The sequence below is a fragment of the Lolium rigidum genome, chromosome 1 (genome assembly GCF_022539505.1).
Source record: "Lolium rigidum isolate FL_2022 chromosome 1, APGP_CSIRO_Lrig_0.1, whole genome shotgun sequence".
Classification (NCBI taxonomy): Eukaryota; Viridiplantae; Streptophyta; class Magnoliopsida; order Poales; family Poaceae; genus Lolium; species Lolium rigidum.
Window position 1 is genome coordinate 289,007,751 of NC_061508.1, and position 23,763 is coordinate 289,031,513.

Below are 23,763 nucleotides of genomic sequence, written 5' to 3' on the forward strand. Positions count from 1 at the left end.
CACTCCTTGTTCAAAAAAAAAAAAAAACTCGCTAGCCATGCAGCGTGGCACCACATCGGGCGCAAGAAAAAGAGTGCATCGACCGGCCGGTCGTCGGTTGGCGTTGCCGCACATGCAGTGCAGTGTGCAGGAACCAGATCGTCCTGATCCCGAGGTTTTTGGGCTAACTGCGTCGGCCAGCCGACGAACCCATTGGTCAAGTGCATGATCTTTTCTTCTCGTACATTGCTTGCCCAGGACCAGGAGCAAGAGAGGAGAAGCGTACGATTATACTGCATAATATTCTATAGCAGGTGAAGACTGAAGAGGGGATGCATGTAGGGGTGAAAACTGGTAGTGGGTATTCCGTATTATCCGACATCCATATTCGAGAAATTGAAATGGTAATATCTGAATCCCAACTTTCGTGGAAATGTATATGGTAAATACGGATCCGTCTTACAAAACAAATGCAAATGTCATGTTAAGTTTTGAAGGAAATGTGGATATGGAAATAGATATATCTATATCTGAATAAGATTATGTTAGCCAATTTTAGTAATTCAGCCCAAATATGCCAATTAACTAACCTACAGAAACTAACAAATTGATCAATATTTTTATGTGATTGAACTTGAAACTACTATGAATTATATCAGTATATTTATCTCTCTACCATTCTATGGTTGGCTCATTATAAGACATGAGTCTAGGATCGGATTCGTATTCGAGTAACATCCACTCCAAATACTCCAAATTCGTATTCGGAAACATCTGCGTATGTATTCGTTTTGAAAATATGAAAACGAATATGAGAAGGGCACTATCTGATCCGTTTCCACCCCTAGATGTAGGAGAACTGCATGAGAAAACAGAATCGCTCCTCGCGTCGCTCCCCAGACGAAGCCGGGAGCAGAAAGACGCGCCGCCAGTAGCCGACTTGCACCGCCATCTGCCGCTGATGCCACCGGCCCTTGCCGCGGTGGTGGCGGCCCTATCCATGGGGAGGGCGACCTATGTGGGGGTGTCTCTGGATTGGGGGGACGAAGGCAGGGAGGCGGTAGCGTCGTCATGGGGCGGCAACAAGTGGCGGCGTGGGGCTGAGGACGACCCGATACCAATCTGGGCATCGGTGGGCGGAGCGGTGTGCGATACACGTGGCTCCTGTGCGGCAGAGGGAGGGCGCGGTGGTGGGGTGTTGTGGCGGCTTGGCGAGGCGCTGCTGCTGTATTGCTGGGAGGTTCTCTCCTCCTTCCCGGTTAGGCATGCGAGATGGCTAGGGTGGGCACAGTGTGTGGATGCCGGGGCGGTGACTGCGACTTGGGCGTGGCCTGGCATGGCATTGGCCAGGGCATGAGGAATTGTGGTGGATGCATCATGGGGTGAAGCTTGGTGGCTGGCGACACGGTTTGGGTGCCTCCTTGGGGCTCCCTAAGCTTCGCGGTCGTGTTGAACTTCGGGTGAAAGCCTTGCATGACTTGGCGCCTTCGAGCGTCGTTTTCCTTCTTGTTGGCGTCATTGTGGAGTTTCGATCCTGACCAACGCGAGTGGCTTCAAGTTCTCCAGGTGAAAACCTAAGCTCCGTCTGGAGTGGATGATGGTGGCGGGCGTCACTACCTTGTTGGAGGCGTCGCCTTGGAGCTCTTGGTCTTTACGATGCAAAGGGTTTGCGGCGGTGGGGGCTTTGACTGTGTGGTTGCGGGCAGCGGACACCGGGGCAGCAGCCCCAGACAGTGGTGGCACTTCGAGGCCGTGGCCTCAGTCTCCTATGCAGTTGCAGCGGTCCTATGGGTTTGGGTTGTGGCACTGCTTGGCTTTGGGTGACGATTCTAGTGCTGCGTGGGCGTGAAGGTCGTCGACCCGACTGGTTCGTCTTCCAGCTATGCGAAGGTCGTCCTGGTTGCGACATCGGGGCGGCGGCCCCGGAGATATGGTGCTTGTGTGACGACTTGGAGATTTGTGTGGACATCGAGTATGTCGACCCAGCTGGAGTTGTGTTTGTTGCATTGGTGGGTACGTTACGTGGATGACGGGTCTCCTCTCTTGTGTGCCTTTTCGTTTCGGTTTTACTTATAAATCGAGCAATGTATGATTTTGGACCTGATTTTCCTTATAAACTGGACTGTTCTATGCATTGCCTTAAACTCAAAAAAAGGAAAGAGGGGCTGAGTTTTTTTTTTCTGTTTTTTTGAGAATCTGGGTTGAGACTTGAGAGAGTTGGCCGGGCACAATAATGAGGTTATCGTCGCCGGGTGGGTGCGGTAAACGGGCTGGTTAGTGAGCGCTAGCGGTTGGAGAAGCTGGCTGTAAGTCTGGGCTGCTTGACTTGGCGTGCTTGCCTGGGCTGGCTCCTGGACCGACCTAGCTCGCTCTCCCTGGTCCAGTCCAGTGCAGCAGTGCTGTGTAGACGTCTAGTCGTCTAGTGTCGACCACTGTACGGTACGGCTGGTTGACGATCGATTGTGTGCACTAATTGGGTCCTCCCGAATGTTGATGATAAGCGTAGCCTGTCTCATCGATAACTGTACTACGCTTGGCTGACGATTTCGTGCATAATTGGGTACTCTTCGCAGGCCAACGATTTCGTGCCCCTCTCTTGCTCGCTCGTGTCGTCTCTCACCTGCTCTTGTGAATGGTGTGGCATTTACGCCGGCGTGTGTGCTCGCGCCACCAGGGTGCGGCACTGGCATCCCGGCCGACTGGAGCACGGTCGAACGTCGAGTATCACCGGAGGGTGGCGGAGCGATGGAATTGCGGCGTGAAATCCCGGCCGGCTCCCCAAATCAAGGGGCTTCGGGCATGTGAAGTTTTATCCTGTCCACCTGTTCTCTAGCGGATGGTTGATGGTCCTGTCCATCGTCTACTGGTCCTCCTGGTTTCAAGGATCGCTGGTGCGAGAGTATCGACTCTCTCAATCATTTTCCGATACCGAGGCACATTGCACTTGTGGATTTTAAGCCTTTCTTCTTTTAGGAAGATCGCAGGACACTGCATGTCTGCATGACATCTCATTATGTGAAACTAAAAATACCTTATAGTATATTTTTTTGAAGCAAGGATTTTTTTTTTTGCCATTTACAATAATGGAGAAGAAGTTTTTACAACATTTGCCTAGGACAATCCCTAGGACTTCAAAGGAAAGCCTACTCTCCCTGAATTACATAGCTCAAGAATTTAATTAGCTCCGGTGAGGCTCCAGCTTTGGCCCCATCTTTGACCCTAGCGATGACCATGTTTTTTTTTCGTTGCTCTCTTTTCAAAATTTCCCATGAGGATGACTATGATTAAAGAGGCAATCGCCTTCTTCCTCATCCCCCTTTGAGGGCCAAGTTTAGTCCACCAATCGTTTGCGCCGTCCTTGTTAGCCCATTGCTCCGATGACGTGCCATGAGTACCGCACCAACCGAGTACCTCTTTCCAAATACGGACCGTGAATCGACATTTGTATAGAATGTGAAAGAGGGAAATTCCCACAATTTGCCCACCCTCTTAGTTGAAGCCTCTCCGCTCTCTAAATCCTATCTTGCATTACCAACCATGCAAAAAAAAATGCTATTTGGCGAGGGCCAAATCTTCCAAACCGAAGCATTTAGCGATGTTGATATTAGCCCTTCAAATTGCATCTTGTAGGCCCATGAAGCAAAGTACTTTCCATCCATCATGAATTTCCAAAGGATAGTATGGGGGACATCACGGTTAAGGTGAACATTAGAGGGCATCTCCCATAGAGTGAAAAATTGTTGAATATGCTCCATGTCAAAGTCATCTTGGGTGCTAACATGGTTGACCCAAAAATTGTCTTCAAAACCGAGCCATTAATTGTAATTGTGGACTTGTTTGTAAATTGTGGCCGATCAATATTTTACTGCACTTGTTTGTAAATTGTAACTGTCACTTGTCACTAGCTGCTATTTTGAGTTTAACTGACCAGGTGATAGGCTCCCTCGGTCGCCCCTCCAAGCGATCAGGGGGTCAACCCTAGATCGCCGCCGCCACCGAACTCCTCTTCTCCTCCGCCCTACCTCGCCACTCCTCGAGGTTGTCGACAAAGCCTTGGCTGCTGATGAAGGGGGAGGCAAGGCCATGTGCGGTTGCTTCAAGATCCCTGCATCGATCTTCGTCGGAGGAGGTGAGGGCGATGCATGGTGATCCGCAGCAATGGGCCACATGTGGAGACAGATCCTTGGCCGGCGTGCCAGGATCTTCTCCCGCTAGCGGCGGCTTCTCCAGTTGGGTTGGGCCTCGGCTCGCAACGGCCTCTCCTTCTGCATCGGTGGGCGCCTCCGACGGTTCTACGGCTAGAGATCTCAAGGTTATGGAACAACTGCCGCGGAGAAATCCTTTGCCTGGCTTTCCGAGGCAGATGTTGCAGCGAGGCATGTGGGTGCCGCTAACCTTCTTTGAGGGCGATGTCACGGTGGAAGTTTCGTCGGGCTCCGAGGGAAACCTCAGGCTAGTCCAGACAGTGGCGGCGCTTGGCATCGTCTTCCTCGTTGAGGGCACTGCTTTGGAGCTCACATCACCGACGGGATCTCGAAGGCGTGGAGGCGTTGGGCCACCACGAAGGTCACAGGAAGGGAGTCGGCTCCAGGGGAAACCTCAGACCCGGGTCTCCCGGATCGGACGATGACGGCGTGAGGAGCCACAGGGGCATCATTTTTGGAGCTGATGCTGGCCGGAGGAGCCTGAGGCGGGGCGATCTTCACCTACCTCATCAACGTTGTCGTTTCTCGGTGGCGTGGCGCAGCGGAGTCTCGGTGATAGACGTGGTTGGCTGGACTCGCGCAGGGTGGCGGCGTCGTCTGGCACCGTGGTGGCGTCGATGGCAAGCCTAGCAAGGTCAATGCGTTGATCCTTCCTGAAGATGGGTCGGTGAAAGATGGTGTCAACGACTTCTCGAGCGTGCGCAGTGGTGTGCGTTCAGAGTTGGCTAGACCGGTTTAACTTCCCAACTCGCTGTGTACCATTTTGGTGAGGCCTCTGGTTTTCTGGTGATGTGCGTTGGTGGGGTCCGGGCATGAAGCCCCAACACGATCATGCCCTTCATCAAACTTGTAGGTGTTACAACATATATCGTTAGTGAGGTGGCTTCAGTTTGATATTTGTATTTTTCTTGTAAGGTTCCGATGAATAATTTTAATAAAAAAAGTTGTGTGCATCATTTTGATGCACAGGGCTGCGGGTAGAACCTCCATTTGGAAAAAATAAACTGATCAACTTATATTGGCATCCGCTTATGCCAATAGCACGTAGTATACACCTTCCTGACACGTGTGTGGTGATAGGATTAGATGATTTAATGCGTTAGCCCCCCTTGTGTTTATATATACTCCCCACAAACAACGTCTGCGTTGTCCCCATTACGATCAGTAGTTGCTATTCATGGCTGGCCCTTGTTTTCGTCTAAATGAATGAGAGCATTATGAAAAGCAGACAAAGCTGCACAAGACACCGAGATGGACCACAGCCATGAGAGGAGAGAAGATGCAATGTAGTTAAAAAATGAAGAATGTGCAATATCAGTCCGTGGCATCTACGTGGATAGTTTCACAGAAAGAAAGGAAAGTATTTGCAAGATTTCGTTGCTATTACACCCGTTTCTGAAATAAGGCGTATGCAGTTGTTTTCTGAGGTCGAAGAATGTAAAGTTTCATCAAGTTTATAGAAAAACTACCAACGCTTGGTATTTTGTAGATATACTACGAGAATATATTTAGTGATGTATCTAATAAGATTGATTTGGCATTATAAAGGTTGACAGTACAAGTTTACTCAAATTTCACATGATCTAAAATTTATATGCGTTCTTTTGGAAAGGCTTCATGTCTAAATTAGAAATATCTCTCACGAGAACTAGCTGAGCTGCAAGATCTGGAAGAAGCTACTCGACTGTCCAAGGACCACATGTTGAAAAAAAGTATGATCCACTAATCCATACTTTCATCAGTATGAAGATCCAACTCACCAAATGAAGTTTGGTCTGATGATGAAAAGTTAACTGATTATGACAGGCTGAAAATATGGACATAGAATTATCGTAAGAAGAGATTAAAATGTAATTGATGAGATGGAAAAGAATAAAGCCGCTGGGCCAGATGGTTTCGCAAATGATTTTTATCAGGAATGCTACCATATTATTAAACATGATATGATGAACATGTTCGTAGATTTCCATAAGCACGAAATTGATTTAGGAAGAATCAGTTAAGGTATTATTACCTTGATTCCTAAAGGGGAGGATGCAACAGTTATTCAGAAATACAGACTCATATGTCTCCTCCGGGTTCTATTTAAAATTATTACCGAAGCTTTGACAACTAGAACTAAGCCATTGATGTATAAGATTATAAATAGGCTTGTGCTTCCATATACCCCCAAGATTGAAACGTTTTCTTAAGGGAAACACGAAGACGGTCGTGATTAAATGATACATGGATTTGTCTGAGATTAAACAATACCACGATACCCCTTCGGGGCTTTACAATATTTTGAGATTGTGAGGGGGAGGAGGGGGGGGGGTCTATGGAAGCATAGGCCTTATAAATGTCAGGATGGTTTCATTAAAGGAAGGTTTGTCACTAATAGAGTGATGTTGCCACAAGAAATACTAAAAGAAACCAAGTATAAAAATAGAAGGTGTAGTTCAGAAAATTAATTTCGAGAAAGCTTATACAAGGTGAATTGGAACTTTCTTTTTGATTGTTGTATACATAAAGGTTTTAGTGAAATTTGGTTGATTTGGATAAAAATGCTATAACATAGGGCAGTTAAAGTGCCAAAATCATTGACTATGTGCCCCCCCCCCTACTTTGGCAGCCACAAAGGAGTCAGACAGGGAGATCATTTTGCTCCTACTCTGTTCAATTTGGTTTTGAATATTTTATCCAAAATGATTTATCTAGATTAGTAAATATGCCTGATTTTGGGTTTGGCAAATCATGTGATTGATGGTGGAATTCTTGTACTTCAGTATGCTGATGAGACCGCATTATTCATCAACGATGATGCAGAAAACTCAAAATCCTAGTATATGTTTTTGAATCTATGTTTGGCCTTGAGGTAAACTTTGGAAAGAGTGGGTTGTTCTTGATTCTGTATGATGATGAAAAGAGTCATGGATATGCAGATTAAGGTTTGTGGAACGAAAAGATTCCTCTGAAGATTAAGGTTTGTCTATTGTCACTAAGGGCAACATGTCTAAAAGAAAATGGGTTGGTAGAACTAAATGTATGTTCTGCGATGACAAGGATAACACCTACCACCTTTTCTTTTGCTGCACAACTATGAAATATGCATGGAGTTGTGTGGCCAAAGCCATGCATCGGGGTTAATAATCGACCCACTTCTTTCTCCTAGTTCTTTTGGTGGTTTCCTCCATATTTCCCCGTTAGTCGTGATGTTTAAATTGTTGGCATCACCGATTTGCTAGGAAATTTGGAAACATCATAATAGATCTTGTTTTGATGAAAAAAATATTAATTCACCTGCAGATCTAATTTGATGCTCTGTTGTCTTTTATAAAATATTGAGCAGGTTTGAATAACCCAGCAGATCGGATGGCCTTGCATAGGGGAGATGATGATCTTGTCAATAAGGCCATGGGAGCCCGAGGTGCTGGTCCTTCCTCATCAATTCATTGACTTGGAGTATTTTTTGGCTACCTACTGATCCTGATGCTGAAATCGACCGCGACACTGAAGACCCAAATGCAAGAAGCTGACTCTTCTCATTGCCCATTCGTTGTTTCTGAAGTTTGGTTGTATAATTTAATCTTTGATGGGTTCTTTTGGCTATGCTTGAGGTCTTTCGTTTGTGGGTTGCTTTTGGTGCTACTTCTTGTATTTAAATCCATATCCTTGCTCCGGAACTTTTCTAAGGTTGGTTCAGATACACTACCAGTATGCGATGTTTTCTTTAATATTTTGCACTTGGATGTTGTTAGTCACGTTTTCGTTATTCTCAATAATGGAATTTTTCCCCACTCTATGGATTTCATGTGGAAAAAAGGAAACTTACCAAATATGTGTAAGATTATTATCTAATTTCTAAATCTATCTCTACCACATAGCCACGCTTCCGACCCGGTCCTCCCTCAAGCATGCGCCTAATATATGACATTATTACTTCTTCGTACCGATGATCCTCACAAACTCTAGCTAGTGTGATCTCATTGACACTCTTCTTTGTATTTCCTTCTAAGTAATAAAATCTCCTGTCTTTGGAAATAAAAACATGAGTAAACAATATATAGGATGCACTTCACCATAGATCAAACCAAGTGATTTATCTTCTTCTTTTATATCTCAAAAACGGGCTAGCAACTCACCAGCATAGGTATAAAACACAAAATCTAAAAGCTCCATAATTGCATGGAATTTATCACAATCATTATAAGTTTCTAGTATGGCATCAACGTTATACTCACATTGATAGTTAATGTGATCTTTGGATCCGCAATTATCACATTGTAATAGGTAAGAGGCACATAGCATGGATGAATACTTGTCCATCCAAATTAGTATTCCTTTTATTATGCAATACCTCTTCATCAAACTTGAAATACTCTCATCCCTTTTCTCCTCCATTGCAAGCTTCATCTTTTCAAACAAAGTAATCTCGGAAGACATGATTAGCAGCAAAAGGTTTTGTAGATTTTTGTTTTATAATTTTGTTGTTGTTTTGATATAAATAAATAAAGTAAGACAAATATAAACAAATAGAAATGAACTATGTGTGATTGGAAAGATAATGACCAGGCGCTTTACTCCCCGGCAACGGCTCCAAGTTGATGACTAGGTTTCCTGCACCACCACAGGGTTATTGCAGGCAACAGATGTTTATTTAAAGATCGATCTCATGATAGTTTTAATGTGCAGGCAACAGATAACCACATGACCGTGTGTCAATGCAGCCACTTTCACACTGTATTAAGGAAATAGTATATTCTATAGGTTGCTACGGAATTACTATAATCAACCAGACAGTTTTTGGAAGTTGCTAATAAGAACAATAATGAAAAACAAGGTAAAGTAAATGCGATAAGTAAATTAAGAACATGTGAATGATATTAATATTAACTACAAAAGGAATAAAAGGCATTCTCGTTGAAACACGGATTCACTGCTAGCATGGGTACTATGCTGATTAGGATTCAATATGTTTATTGCTACATGTTTGCGAAGAGATCGAGGATGGCCCGAATGCGGGTGCTCCTAGAAGCAATATTCCACGCCCCTCATAACCACTACCTTGTCCCTTCGCATGCCGAGCGGGTCCATTAATTGAGGGTCTCCACGTGGCTATGGTCAGAGGCTCTTGTACCTCTTACCCCTCGTTAAGACATGATTGAAAGAGGTGGCGGATTACTATCACATGCACGCCCACGTACCTCCAACCATGCTTGACGATGACTGACTTCAATATCCGTAATGGAAAATAGTGCATGGCGCACAACATAAAACATCACCAGAGACAACCACCACTTTCAGGTATAACAATTAAACAACATAAATCTTTATTTCAAATCATAGAAATGCTAGGATCCTCCATATCCCCAAGAACTAAGAGACTGTTTACATATAGAGATAAAAGGCATGTTTCTGACAATGAGATGAAATTCATATGAATGAATACAATTGCAAATCCACAATCAAGTTTGGGATTACAATAAGAGATGAATGGAGGAATCGATGACGGGCGCATGCATGATGATGGTGTTGATGAAGATGGATGCTGGTGCCTCCTTATTCTAAGTGTCCTTCTCTTCTCCCTTTGATGGTATGGTGGTGGTGTTGGTGAATATCTATGACGGAGGCACTGCAACATGGCTCCACCATGCCAAGATGGAAATGAGATTGATCTTGTGGAGGCTCTCCCCTCCGTTATATACTCCTAGGAGGGGTCTTCAATGCTCCCCCAACCGACCTTAACACCTTAGTGAAGTCTACACTACTAGGAACACAGGCTACCGGCGGCGGACCAAAATAGCTTACCGCCGGCGCACCCCTGCACGCCGGTGGTAACACATCGATGGTAATAAGAATACTGTTGTCGCATCAAACTGGTACCCTGATGGTAACATCATATATCATCGGCACATCTCTATGGTATGCTGACGGTATTCTTTTTCAAAAAACAAAAAAAGCCTTGTGGGAATGTGTTCACTTATACAACAAGAACCTTGGGAACAAAAAAAAATCAATTGAGTCCTCAGTTTGGTCCACAGATCTGGAAGGAGTTCGCCGCCATCCCCGGAGCACGCGTCCGTGGTTGTTGCTCGTCGAGGTGGGCATCACGCAGGAGCACGTGGATGTGGCCGGTGTGGAAGTTGCTCGAGGAGGTGGGCGACAAAGGAAGGTAGAGGAAGGGCCCCAGTGGGAGGGGGAGGAAGCGACACCGAAGGGATGAAGAGGAGGGAGGAGGGGGAAGAAGGTGGAGTAGGTAAATAGGAGGAGGGATATGTGGAGAAGGGGAAGATGAGGAGGGAGAAGGTAGAGAATTGGAAGAGGAGGAGGGAGAAGTGAGAAAATGTCAACACCCGGATTTTTAAGTCCAGATGCCTATTATGCCATACATCGCAATCCCAGGAAGATTGTTTTTGCGAGACATAACAGTTGAATATCATAGAGTCATCATTCATTACAAACCATAGTCGTTTTTACCACAATAGATCACATGATCCACACTTACAATAATAGTTGATCTAGAGATCAACACACACACAACACATAGCGGAAGCGAAGTTGTAGTAGTCCATCTAGTCCATAGGCAACGCTTGACGTTAAAAGACAATCCTAGTTATCGTAGACGTCCTGCTGTCCGTCATCCTGATATTGTTGCTCCTCTTCATAGTCTGGCCATTTGAATAGCCAGGGACACAGCCGTGAGTACTTTCAAGTACTCGCAAACTAATACTAGTGTAAGTACTAACAGTTTTAGTGAGAGGGTTCTAAGCTCTAAGTTTATTTGCATAAAGCCAGTTTTATTTCATAAGCATTTAGTAAACAAAGACTCTTCATTTGCCTAACTTAACTCAAGTGGGAACAATAGTGTCATTCCCACAACTCTGTTGTGATTCAAATCAAAGTCACCTTTCATGTTCAATTCACAAGTCACCTTTTGGAAAAGTTCTGATGACGGTACAGTATGGCCTTTCCAAATGTCCATGACCGCGGACGTGGCTATTCGAACAGGTTTACACTCTGCAGAGGTTGCACACTTGTGCCACAATATTTGATTACATTCGCCAGGGATAACCCTGAATAATCATAACTCAGTATGCGGACCATCAACCATTAACCTTTCACTTACACATCCTAGTATAGGCACCTCCCCCATGAGTTTGGCCTCCCAGTGATAACCAACTGCTATCCTGGGAACTGTACAGGGCTTGGGTAGGGCGTTCAACTCTTTTCACGTCATTTCACTTTCAACGGAGGCAGCCTCGGGATAACCTCTATGACGCTTGTTCAGAGGGAACCCATACTAAGACACATAAATTTTCAGCTAAAGCCTTACTCATAATCAGGTATTGTGGGGGTACTCAAGAATTGGAATGGTATCGCATCCGAACCCAATCATCAGTTTTTATCAAAATCACCATTTCATTCAAGTCACTTTCACCTTCAAAATCTTTCAATAGAATGACTCATCATTCCAAGGTTTTCAATTTCAAAAGATTCACATGTTCCCAGCTAGAGTAGTCACTTTTAGTTTAGCACTAGCAACTAGTCATGAGGGGTGCTAACTATCTTGTAACTCTCTAGGCTAACTTTGATGTTCTTGCACTACTCCTTATCTAGACTCAAGTTAACTATAAAAGTAAGACTTGGGAATCAAAGTAAAAGCTTTGAGAGATAAAAACTGGGACTTGTAAAGTAAAACACAAAGTAGGGTGGTACGAGTGCCTTTCTCAAGTGAGTTTGCACTAGGGTAACTTGCAAGAGTATAGCTTGCCTTGATTGGTACAGTGATCAAAGCTTTCTTCTTCTTCTTCCTGGTAGTAGACCTCCTCCTCCTGGTATTCCTTGGTACTAGCGTCTATAAACGGATACGAGGTATACAATCACCAAACAAATCTTTAAGGGCTAGACTAAACACACAAATGGTTCACACAAGCTATTCTAGCATCACCACATTAATCACAAGGGGGTTGGCTTGTGTTTAAGAAACTTGTAAGAGAAAATAATTTCCTCTCATTGAATCTTCTTAAGATTTAATTTCCTTAAATAATAAGTGTGAGATTATGTTGACCAAAGTCAACACTTCACCCTTATCATTTGAGAAAAAAAGATTTAAATGAGGTACTAAACCTCATGCCATTTAAACACTACTATTGCAACAATTTAATATCTCTTAGTAATCCACTATGAGGTACTATAGACCCAAGTCCTTACCTCCTATTGAATTACTTAGGACCGTGATTTAAATGAGAGGGAACCTCTCATACCATTTAAGAAATAACTTTTGATCTTTTAAATGGACTAGAAATAGCCACATAGCCTTTATTTTGCTCTAGCCCATGATCATGCAAACAACTATGTTATATTTTTACATATTCATGTAGAGTATGTGAAATGTGATTTATGAGAGTTGGAATCAACTCAAAATCAATTATGGTTGATTTTTAATAATTGTTTGTATTTGAAAAAGGCTCTGCATTGTTATTTTTGCTACATTAATTCTACAATACATCTAGGGTTGATACCAGTGTAGTTGTTTAGAGGATTTCCTAAGCTTTCCAACAACATCAAATTCACAAAATTTGGCTTTGTAGATCTTCCTATTTTTAAATTTGAAGTTGGCATCTGAATTGAATTCAAACTGAAAAGATTAAATCCAGTTTGAATTACTGGGCTTGCGCGGGAAAACTAGATGGGCTAGGGGGAGAAAAGCAAACGGGCCGGCTGACATGGGTATACCCTTCGGGTACCCATTATTGGTATACCTGGATCGGCTCGGCCCAATATGGAGAAGGTCTAACAAGGCAACCCGAAGAAGTAGTCGACTAGGACTCTTGTAAAACCTTAGGCTGGTTGCATATATAAAGCTAGCCAGGGCACCCGAAATAAGGAGGACAATAGATAGACAACATAGCTCCGCTTATGGCGGCACCCTGTAAACACATCTATGATCATATAGTGCATTGCTAGCACACGTAGGGATCCTCCACCGAGGGGACCCGAAGCTGGGTACGTCGTGTGCCTAATCTCGCTCCCGGAATCTCCATCGTCGCTCTCTCCCGAAACTCAAGTCTACAATACGTAGGCATTACCGAGGTGTTCCCTCGTCAATTGGCGCCGTCTGTGGGAATTGCGACGTTTGGATTCTGTTATCCGGGCGGGATCCATCGCCATCAAAAACCCTCATAATTTCGAGTTGCTCAACACATCGGAAAATCATCTGGTACGACTGGACAGCGGCGGCTTCATCAGATCATCATATTCCATTGCCGTGTACAGCCAGACGATTCCGTAACCGGATATGTCAGGTGCTGGTTTCTGTCTTCGGGAGCATCGTCCGTGAACCTGGAGGATCAGTTTTTGTCTTCAAACGTTTGGATCTACAGAGAAAAACAGAAAAAACCTCGCGAGATTCTCTTCGTCCGTGTATCAGCCAAATTTGGCAACCAATCAATCTTCTAGTGAACTTTCCCGTACTAGCTCCCACATGTGAGCCAGGCAAGAACTTTTTTCATGGAGACAAGTAAATCCGGCGCCGTCAATCAGCTGAAGATCGGAAGGAAAGAACAAAAGCAAGACTTAAAAAATTATTCGGCTGCTGCTGTCATCCTGCCACAACGTTTCCATTGAAGATTGGTTCAGTTTCCAAGAACAATACCGCCACATCTCGGTTGGTTCGTAAACACGAAAGAAAAGAAATTTAGGCAGGTACATGGATCAGCAAAGAAAGCGATGGATCAAGCAAACAAGTCATCCACGCGTTTGGGAGAAATCCAAAAAAGGAAACATGATCACGATCGACCCAGCCAGCGCAGATTCACCATCACCGACAACCTAATTTCATCCGGCACGATTATCATCAGGTGCTATACTTCTAATTAATCTCTACATGCAAAATTTATTTTACCAAATATTTTTTGGCTCGTACTACTATTTGTGCGCAGATTTTGCGCCACTATATAATGGCAGATTGAAACAAAGCTTCGACTGCTCTGCTCGGTCGACCGTGCCCGCCATGACGCACTCGTCTTACTCGGGGGTTCGCCGGCCATAGACCCGACATCGCGGACCCGATATATTCGGGTGCTCGCCCGTCCTCTTCATCAACTATTTTCTGACCGCATAACTATTTCGACTGCGCCCTCCACATGGACTATCTTTGGTGGCGAAACTATTTCGACTGTGCCCTCTTCATCAACTACTTCCGGTCAGACGCCGTGCAACTTCATCGATCGCGTCCGCCACATGACCTGCTTTCACGTTGGCTCCGCCGCTCCCGATAATAAAGCTAAGTGTTCCTCTTTCAAAAAGTTAACTATTATTTACTTTCGCCACACCCAAATGTTCGGGGGTTGCGTTATTACATCTTTACAATAAAATACACCCGACACACGGAGATGCGCCATTACTTCGTTACCACAAATATACTCGGTTACTTGGTAAATTTATTTTCTTCGGCTCTAGATATATCTTCTCGGGCTCAGTGAAACTATTCTCTTCGGCTCGGTGGAATTATTTTCTTCGACTTAGTGGCTTTATGATCTTCGGCTCAGTGGATTTATTTTCTTCGGATTACTGGATTGGTTTTCTTTGGATTATTATTGGTTCACTTATACAATATTACCCGATGTGTTTCCGGGTCAATGGATTCATCTTTTATGGTTATTACTGGAACTATTTTCTTCGGATCAATGGATTCATCATCTATGATATCAGCAGATTCATCTTTTATGGTTATTACTAGAACTATTTTCTTCGGATCAATGGATTTATCCTTTATGATATCAGCGTATTCATTTTCTATGGTTCTTCGGGTCAATGGATTCATCTTCTATGATATCGGCGAATTCATCTTCAATATATGAATTCATATTTGATGGTGTAATATTTAATATTAAGTCATTTCAAGTACTTCATCTCGGATTCATCTTCAGTATTTCATCCTTAATGGCCTTCTTCCGTCGTCATGGCTAACACTCGGGGGCTGGACAACAACTTCGCCATGGGTCACAACTGCAACACGGCGCCTAAGCAATAATCATGACATCACCCCGGCAACGCTCGGGGGCTCGGCTATTTCTTTATCAACAATTTGGCGGCATCCATTTTTTGCTATTTGGTGGTTTCTACTTTGGCTAGATTTCTTATCTACACTCGAAGACTTCATCATGCATCGACTTCGTCGTGTCCAAAAAGCTAAGTGTTCTTTTATTTTGTACAAAGTTGATTATCGTTTACTTTCATCGCACCCGACACTCGGGGGCTGCGCGGCATATATTCACTTTACATATCATCGAATCTGAGCATCTGACATCGCATGCGAAAAAGAGAGTCAAGGGAAAGATAGAAAAGGTTTGTTTATTTATGCAGGAGAAAGCCGACGAAATTGTCTACAAGAGAGAACCCAACGAAATTGTCCAAAGGGAGAACTCGACGAAATTGTCTTCAAGAAAGAACAGGACCCGAAAAATTATCTTCAAGAAGGTCCCGAAAAATTATCTTCAAGAAGGTCCCGAAGAATTATCCTCAAGGAGGTCTCGAAGAATTATCTTCAAAGAGGACCCGAAGAATTGTCCTTAGGGAGGACCCGAAGAATTGTCCTCAAGGAGGACCCGAAGAAATTTTCCTGAAGGAGGAACTCGACGAAATTTTCATCAAGGAGGAACCAAAAAAAAAGGTGGACAAATCTTCGGGTTCATTAACTCGTCATATTGTTCCAAGCAAGAGCATCGGTGATGTACCTGACAATATAGAATAACCAATATATTCAGCTGTCTCATCAAGCCCGAGAGAAAAATAGAAGAACCCGCAAAATGGGTCATTGCATCAGCCAAACCAGGCACTTGACAAAATATTCTCAGAGCGCCAAAGTCGCGAATAATCTCTGAATGCCGCAAAACTCTGCGAAGGTAAGACCCGGGATCCGTCCTGTGTGGCGTGGCATCACCAAAGACTGCGCTCTGCTACTTTTTTCCACATCAACAAATGTGAAGAAATATTCCAGCGGACGCGCTGTGGACCCGATAAAACATGACTGGGGCTCGACAGATGGTAAGACCTTAAGCGGCACCTATCGAGTTAGCACCAGTATCCCGAGATCATGTCCAGGGACGTGATCTTGAAGTAGGTTTTTGCGGATTGCCACTAGAGCGAGTTAACTAGTACCTGATCCGTCAGATGAACTAGCCCCAATTACCATTATCCCTGTACAATATAGATATGGATGTCAAATAAAAATAGCAACGGCCTGAAGTCGATATAAAGAGGGGCTGCGCCAAGTTCTTTATCGAGTAGTACAACTTGAGCCTATGCCTAGGTGCAAGCACCTGCCCATAGGCTCGGGGCTACTCTTATCGAGAGTATTGTTCACCCTCCCGATAAGATACAAGAAAGAGGAAAAATTGTGGTGTCGATTAAAAGCAAGTTGAGCCTACACCCAAGTGCAAACACTTGGCTGTAGGCTCGGGGCTCTCCCATCGGGAGCGCTGGTCGCGCACCCGATAGAAAGATAACTTCGACGAGCATCTACGACAATTAAGGTTTGTAGACTCAACTCGATTCTACGACTCGAGTGGAGCCTACTCCCATCGGGAGCACATGGATTTCATCAAGTCTTCCAGAAATATAGTTAAGTTCTTCATCGAGTAGTACAACTTGAGTCTATGCCTAAGTGTAAGCACTTACCCATAGACTCGGGGGCTACTCCCATCGAGAGCGCTGCCGCGCACCCGATAGAAAAATAATTTCAAGAATCGTCGACATCATCTACGCTACACATGATTTACGACATGGACCTCACCTTTGGAGATGATTATGCTTGGAGTCTCTACGCAAGTCTTCGACTTCCCTAGACACTCGGGGGCTACTGACATGGGTATACCCTTCGGGTACCCATTATTGGTATACCTGGATCGGCTCGGCCCAATATGGAGAAGGCCCAACAAGGCAACCTGAAGAAGTAGTCGACTAGGACTCTTGTAAAACCCTAGGCTGGTTGCATATATAAAGCTAGCCAGGGCACCCGAAATAAGGAGGACAATAGATAGACAACATAGCTCCGCTTATGGCGGCACCCTGTAAACACATCTATGATCATATAGTGGATTGCTAGCAGCATGTAGGGATCCTCCAACGAGGGGACCCGAAGCTGGGTACGTCGTGTGCCTAATCTCGCTCCCGGAATCTCCATCGTCGCTCTCTCAGGAAAATAAAGTCTACAATACGTAGGCATTGCCAAGGTGTTCCCTCGTCACCGGCCCACTTCGCATCCAGCATGAGCAGGCTGCCTGACAGCGGGGTCCACACGTCAGCGACGTGTAACCACCGAATCGGTAATGGACTAACGAGAGGCGCACGATTAGAACACGATCTGACGGCTGGCGTGTGTCGTCGTCGGCGACGAGCGCAGCTCACTGGCGCGGCGAGGGCAGGGAGTTGGCGGCTCACCGGTGCTCCGGCGATCGTCGGCGAGGGTGCGCAGCGATGTTGTGGACGACGGCGATCCTCCTGGTACAAGTGGCGGCTCCAGGGATGGCTCCAATCTTCTTCTCCTTCTGTGGCGGCTCCACGGGCTCCGGCGATGGAATTGGCGAGCTACGGTGGACAATGTGGAGAGGGAGGTGGTCGAGGCGAGTCAGAGAGGAGAGTCGGAGAGGAGAGGAGAGGCGAATGGTGTGAAGATTTGAGGCGCGGGAGGCCTCTATTTATAGCGGCGTCGAGGTCTGCGGCTCGGTGCGGTAGGTCATCCATGGCGTCGTCACTACAGGGGCGCAGATGGGCTGGCGATGACGCAGCGGGGTTGGTGATATCCTGGCGAGCATGACGCGCGTGATTGCACAGAAAATGGTGCACTGACGCGGGCAGGAACGTGACGCGGTCTCGCGGTACCGTGGCGGAAGTCGTCGACGGTGACGACGGCGACCGTCCTCCCCGGTGCGATTGAGCGTGTCTGGGAGGGATCTGGTATACGGGCGCGTGCGTGTGCGAGAGGAGGGAGCGCGGCGAGGTCAGCAGCGATGGGACGAGGTAGTGCTCTGGCGCGCTTTGCGTCGCCACCATGCGCGCGATGGCGTCACTGTGGGACTTGGGCATGTCCTGGCTTGGCTGCTGCCTTTCTCTCCTTGGCCAGGGGAGGTGTCCAACGTATTCAGGGGAGAGAGGGGGAGCTCGAGGACATGCTGATGCAAGCCAGAAGTGAGAGGAGAGGTGAGTGTCTTGGGTGAGTGGCATCATGCCATGGCATGGCATGGTTTTGTCAAAATCGTTAAGGTACAAGAGATACCAAGGCCTGACATTGTCCAAGGGATTAACCAGGAAGCTAATGATGACCAAGGTTTGATAGTTGAGGCTAAAATCTGTTGGTTAAGTGTTGGGAGTTGGCAGATTTTTGCACATAAGGTGTTTGTGCTAATGGCCACAAGAGAATTCTTTTTGAATTTTGCAAAGATTTTTGGTGGAGTTGATTCTAATATTATTTGGCACACAAAGGTGGTGGTGGTGTGCAAAAAGGAATTGATTTGTGAAAAACCAAAATAGGCATAATCTTAAATCTGTTTTGGTGTTGCTACTTTGCTTGATGATATTTTGAAATCTAGAAAGAAGTTGCAGGGGTGGTCTTTACCAAAGTTGTTCATCTTGATGAGGTCTTGGATGAGGTGCAAAGAGTTGGGAGGGTTTGGTTTAGAAATCTCTTAATCCAGGGGCTCAAAGTGGGTATCATGAGATAAATGGCAGTTTTGACCATTATCTTATGTGAGTAGGTTTTGCATTTTATTTTGATTTGATTTGAGTTTCTTTGATTCAAAAGTGGTTCTTAAGTGTTTATTAACATTACCCAACCATTGGCACAAGTCAAATTGGCGTAGGTTAAAGATTTTAAAAAATGGCCATAGGCCCATATGTGAGGTTTTTGCATTTTTCTAATTTTCTTCTTTTCTTCTTTTTTGCTTCTCTTTGTGATCTCAAATGATCAAGGTTAGGGTTTTAGCAACTTTCATAAGCACACAAACAATCATCCTGGCAATGTCACAAAATATTGCATGAACACTATGCATAACACCATATTCAAATAAAAGTTTTTGTTAGCTCAAAATTTTGAATATTGGAAACCTCTTTTCTTATTGATTCGAAATTTGGGATGTTACAGAAAAGGTAGAGGGAGAAGAGACACGGGGTGGTTTTCACCTTCGGGCGAGGTTCAATTTTTTTTTGCATCGAAATCTAAAACCTCCAAAATAACTTTATTTTCCCTTTCGAATTTGAGGATTCTATAAAATAGGTATATGGTCGAAGGCAGATGAATTCGGATGTAACTTTTTTGTAGATGCTTTTTCATACAAAAATACTTTTTCATCTGACGTCGTATGCAAAATATATTTTACCAAAACATGGCACCTTTTCGCAAAATATGTCAAAATTCTTGTTTGTCATTTTTTCCTAACAACTAGGTGACAGGTAACATATCTACATCTCAAAGGACTTTAAATTTTGAAGTTTTTATAAAAAAATTTAAACCTAAAAAGGCCGCCCAGGGGGTGGGAGGTGCAAAAATCTGCCTACATATACCACCAGCAGTCCAATCACTACAGGAACGGACGTGTACGCCGACGGCCGGCCGCCCTCGGCGTAGCCACGCCTGGCCCTCGGCGTAGGCTACGCCGACGGCAGCCCTCGGCGTATCGCCTCGGCGTCCAGGTCCCTCGGCACATGGCACCGCGCCGTCAGCGTAGGCCCGGCCGTCGGCGTACGGCGCCTATGCCGACGGTGCTCGTTCGCCCTCGGCGTCGCGGCCTTCGGCGTCTCGTGGCAGGGCGCCGTCGTCGTTAACGGACGCCAGCATACGCCGACGGCACTGCCCTCGGCATAGGGCAGGTGGCCTGCGCGGGTAGAGGCGACGTGGCCATCTGTGGTGCTGCCAGCCCAGCCCCTACGCCGAAGGTAAGGCCCTCGGCATATGCACGGTGCATATGACGCCACGCTGGACACGTGGCGCGCGGACAGCACACGGTCTACGCCGAGGGCAACCCCCTCGGCATAGACCTGACCATATGGTCTATGCCAGGGTCTATGCCGACGGCATTGCCCTCGGCGTAGGCCTGCCATATTTTTTTTGCTGTTTTTTTGCTGTTTCAGCCAAAATCATGTTCCAATTCAATTGCAATGCAGTTCAGCAGGTCCAATTCATCCAAAATCGACCAAATTCGCCATAATTCACCAAAATAGCATATAATTCACATAGTAGCATACATGGTGCATATAGTAGCATACAAGAGGAGAGCGGAGAGTGCCATGTCATAGTAGCATACATGGTGCACATAGTAGCATACAAGCGGGGAGCGGAGAGTGCCATGCCATGACTAGCGGAGGAAGGAACCGATCGGGGTGTGTCCGCCCACATCGTTGGCGAAACGAGCAGCCCGGGGTTGCGCTCCGGTAGAATCTGCAGAAGAACCACCTGGAGAAGGACCGGTGCTACGCCCAGGAGAAGTCGACGGAGAGGCACCGGGAGTAGTCCCAGGAGTAGTCGACGGAGAGGCACCAGCAGAACGCCCATGAGACCGACCACCTTCATGAACCGGTGTGACCTCGCGCCCATCCGGCGAGGCCTGGTTCCCGGACCATCCCGTTCCCTACGTGTTCCCTACATGTTAGCAACTTGCGAGGCAAAGGAAAGTGGTAACTACCGGTTTGGCAAAGAACTTACCTCCGGTGTGGATCCGTAGTAAGTCGCAGCGAAAGCTGCCCTCGATGGCATGATAGGCATGTCCCCCGCCACGGTAACTCGATCCGGTGGCGGTGTACCAGTAGACATAGAAATCATCATTTCCTGCAAGATAGGTTACAAGTCAGGCTTTGCAGAAATAGAGCATCAAACTGAGACTTGTCATCTACTAGCGGGAAGAAAGATTCAGACTTACTCCTATATACGCCATGTAGGCCGTATTCTGCCTATTCCACTGGGCAGCGGCCTGCTGATACGCTTCATTCCAGGCTTCGAAGGCCGCCTCGAACTTAGCCTACAATTTCAGAAACAATGAATCTCGTCAACACTTAGCCATGTAGGAAGGAAAACCGGAAAGAGGATGAAAATGAGGAAAACTTACATCGTAGGCGGGTGGACGAGCAGGCCGTGGACGAGGCTGTGGGCCGTCGGCGGTGAGGGTATGCTTGAGACGCGTGTAGCTCGTGGCGTGGGTAGGCTTGACCGCCTTATTCAGAAAGGGGAAACGGCCATGCGGACGCCCGCGACTCGACAGGACCAACGACTCCTTGTCGGTCGGGATGCGCAAGGGGTCATCCACCTCCGGGTGACAAGACCTCACCATGTCGCGATAGTCATCCTTGGCGGCCTTGGCATTGCCGTAGTACCGTGGCTGAGGCAATGCGGGATTGGGCTTCGCTTCGTCCGCATCATGTCATATATCTCGGCATCATGAAGCACCACCCCGGGTGGTGCCTCGGCCACTTGCATCGCGAAAAGAAGAGTTATGCGTATCACAAATGAGACATGACGGGAAATGAAAGAAGGTCGTTCCATGTATATACATACCTTTTTCCCCTTGAAGCGGGTGTAGTCGCGGCTTCCCGCGCAGTGTGTGCCACCGGTGCCTCGGTTCTCCATGTTACGCCTCGACACGGCTGCAAACTCCTCGTCCTGCCTGAGCCACCTCGCCGTAATCAGCTCCTCACATGCCTCCCTATGCTGCTCGGCCCACTCGGGACAAACCTGAAAACGCAATACTCAACTCAAGATAATTCAATGAAAACTTAGCAGCAATGTAGAATATCATTGACATTTTACTCACCGACATGTACTCCTCAATGGTCATTGCCCATTCCTCCGTAGGCTGGTTACCAACATAGTACACCTTCTTGACCCTCTTACCCTTGTTAGCCCAGAAGGCACTAGCGCAGGTGACCTTTTGGTTGTACCACTCGCTGCGGTGTCAACCTCTCGCAAGCGCCACGCAAAGTGAGACGCGCCTGCGTCTCATGCTCCGGGTCCACACGATAGAAACACTTCAATCATGCATAAATCAGTTGTGAAAGTCATGAGTTAGCACATTAGGGTCATCAACTATGAACGGTGCTCGAGAAATATATGCCTTACCCGTAACTTGGTGGTCACAGCCTCAGCCAGCTGTCGCGAAGCCTACAGCAGGGGCATCCTCATAATCCGCCCAAGTAGTGGCTAGCTTCGTCGGGCCACCGGGGACCGTGCTAAGGGGAGTGTATCTGTCGGGCCAGAACTTCTTAATCAGAGCCCCAAGCAAGCTGTTACGCATGCGGGGGGGCTTGGCCTCCCATGTCCAGTTGCTGCAAATAAATCACACATTAGTACACATGCCAAATTGTTTATTATGCCCAAGATGAAAATACATGTTCGAAATTTCTGAAGTAGTACACTTACTCATCGCTCGAAGGAATGATAAGGGCCTTGTCATCATGGGTCTTCGGCTCCTTCCTCGCATCGGGGACTCTAGCTTCTCCACGAATCTTCAAGGGCTTCGGCGCACCTTCACCCTCCATGACCTCCAACTCAGCCCTAGAGTCCGACTCGTGTGTAGACTCCGTCTCCATCTCCACCTCCCCACTAGACGGACCCTCAAGGTACAACTCAGGAGCCACGTCGCCGGAAGCGGAGGGTGGCTCGTCAAAGTCCATGTGTACCCCGCCGCCACCTCGTCCCTCCACCTCGTCCTCCTCGTCCTCGTCCTCGACCTCCACCTCGTCCTCCTCGTCCTCGTCCTCCATCGGTACCATCGGCGTAACGCGGATTTTGCACCGGGGTTCGATCACTCCGTCTAGGCACTCTAGGAATATTCCTCTTCACCCGCGGCAGCGTCTTAAGCAAGCTCTCGGAGTCTGCCTTGCCGCTGCTCATATTGTTCAGTCACCTGCATTGAGAAGAATAAAACAGTTAAGCACAAAGACATATTATATGAAGATACTAAGAATAAAAGGCACAATGCAATTAAGAAGCATGTTGACATAATAAAATGAAGATACTAAGAATAAAAGGCACAATGCAATTAAGAAGCATGTTGACATAATAAAATGAAGATACTAAGAATAAAAGGCACAATGCAATTAAGAAGCATGTTGACAAATAAATACTAAGAATAAAAGACCCTCACCAGCCATCATCGCTCTCACGCTCACTCTCATACTCCATCTCTTTCTCTTTCTCTTTCTCTGGCCCACTATCACTATCTTGTGAGTACAAATTTGAAGGGTCGACGGGTGGAGGCTCATCATAATTGTCATTCGCCTCAAGTAACTTCTCGAGCATAGATATGTCCTTTAGATCCACCACTGACTCACCACGAGTTTCTGCATCGTTCCCGAGGTCCTCTTGAACAAACGGTTCTAAAATATATTCCCCGAAGTCCTATTCCTCTTGATAGAAAATCCCCTCGTATGTCACGGGGTCAATGTTGTTGTAATCATCCTCAGAGGGAATCGGTAGGTTACCATGTGGCGATACCTGGAAGACGACTTCCCAACCCTTGAGTTCCGCTTTCTGGCATGGGTAGGGCAAATAATAAACTTGCTTGGCTTGGTGAGCCACTGTAACATCCCAAATTTCAAATAAAGGAAGAGG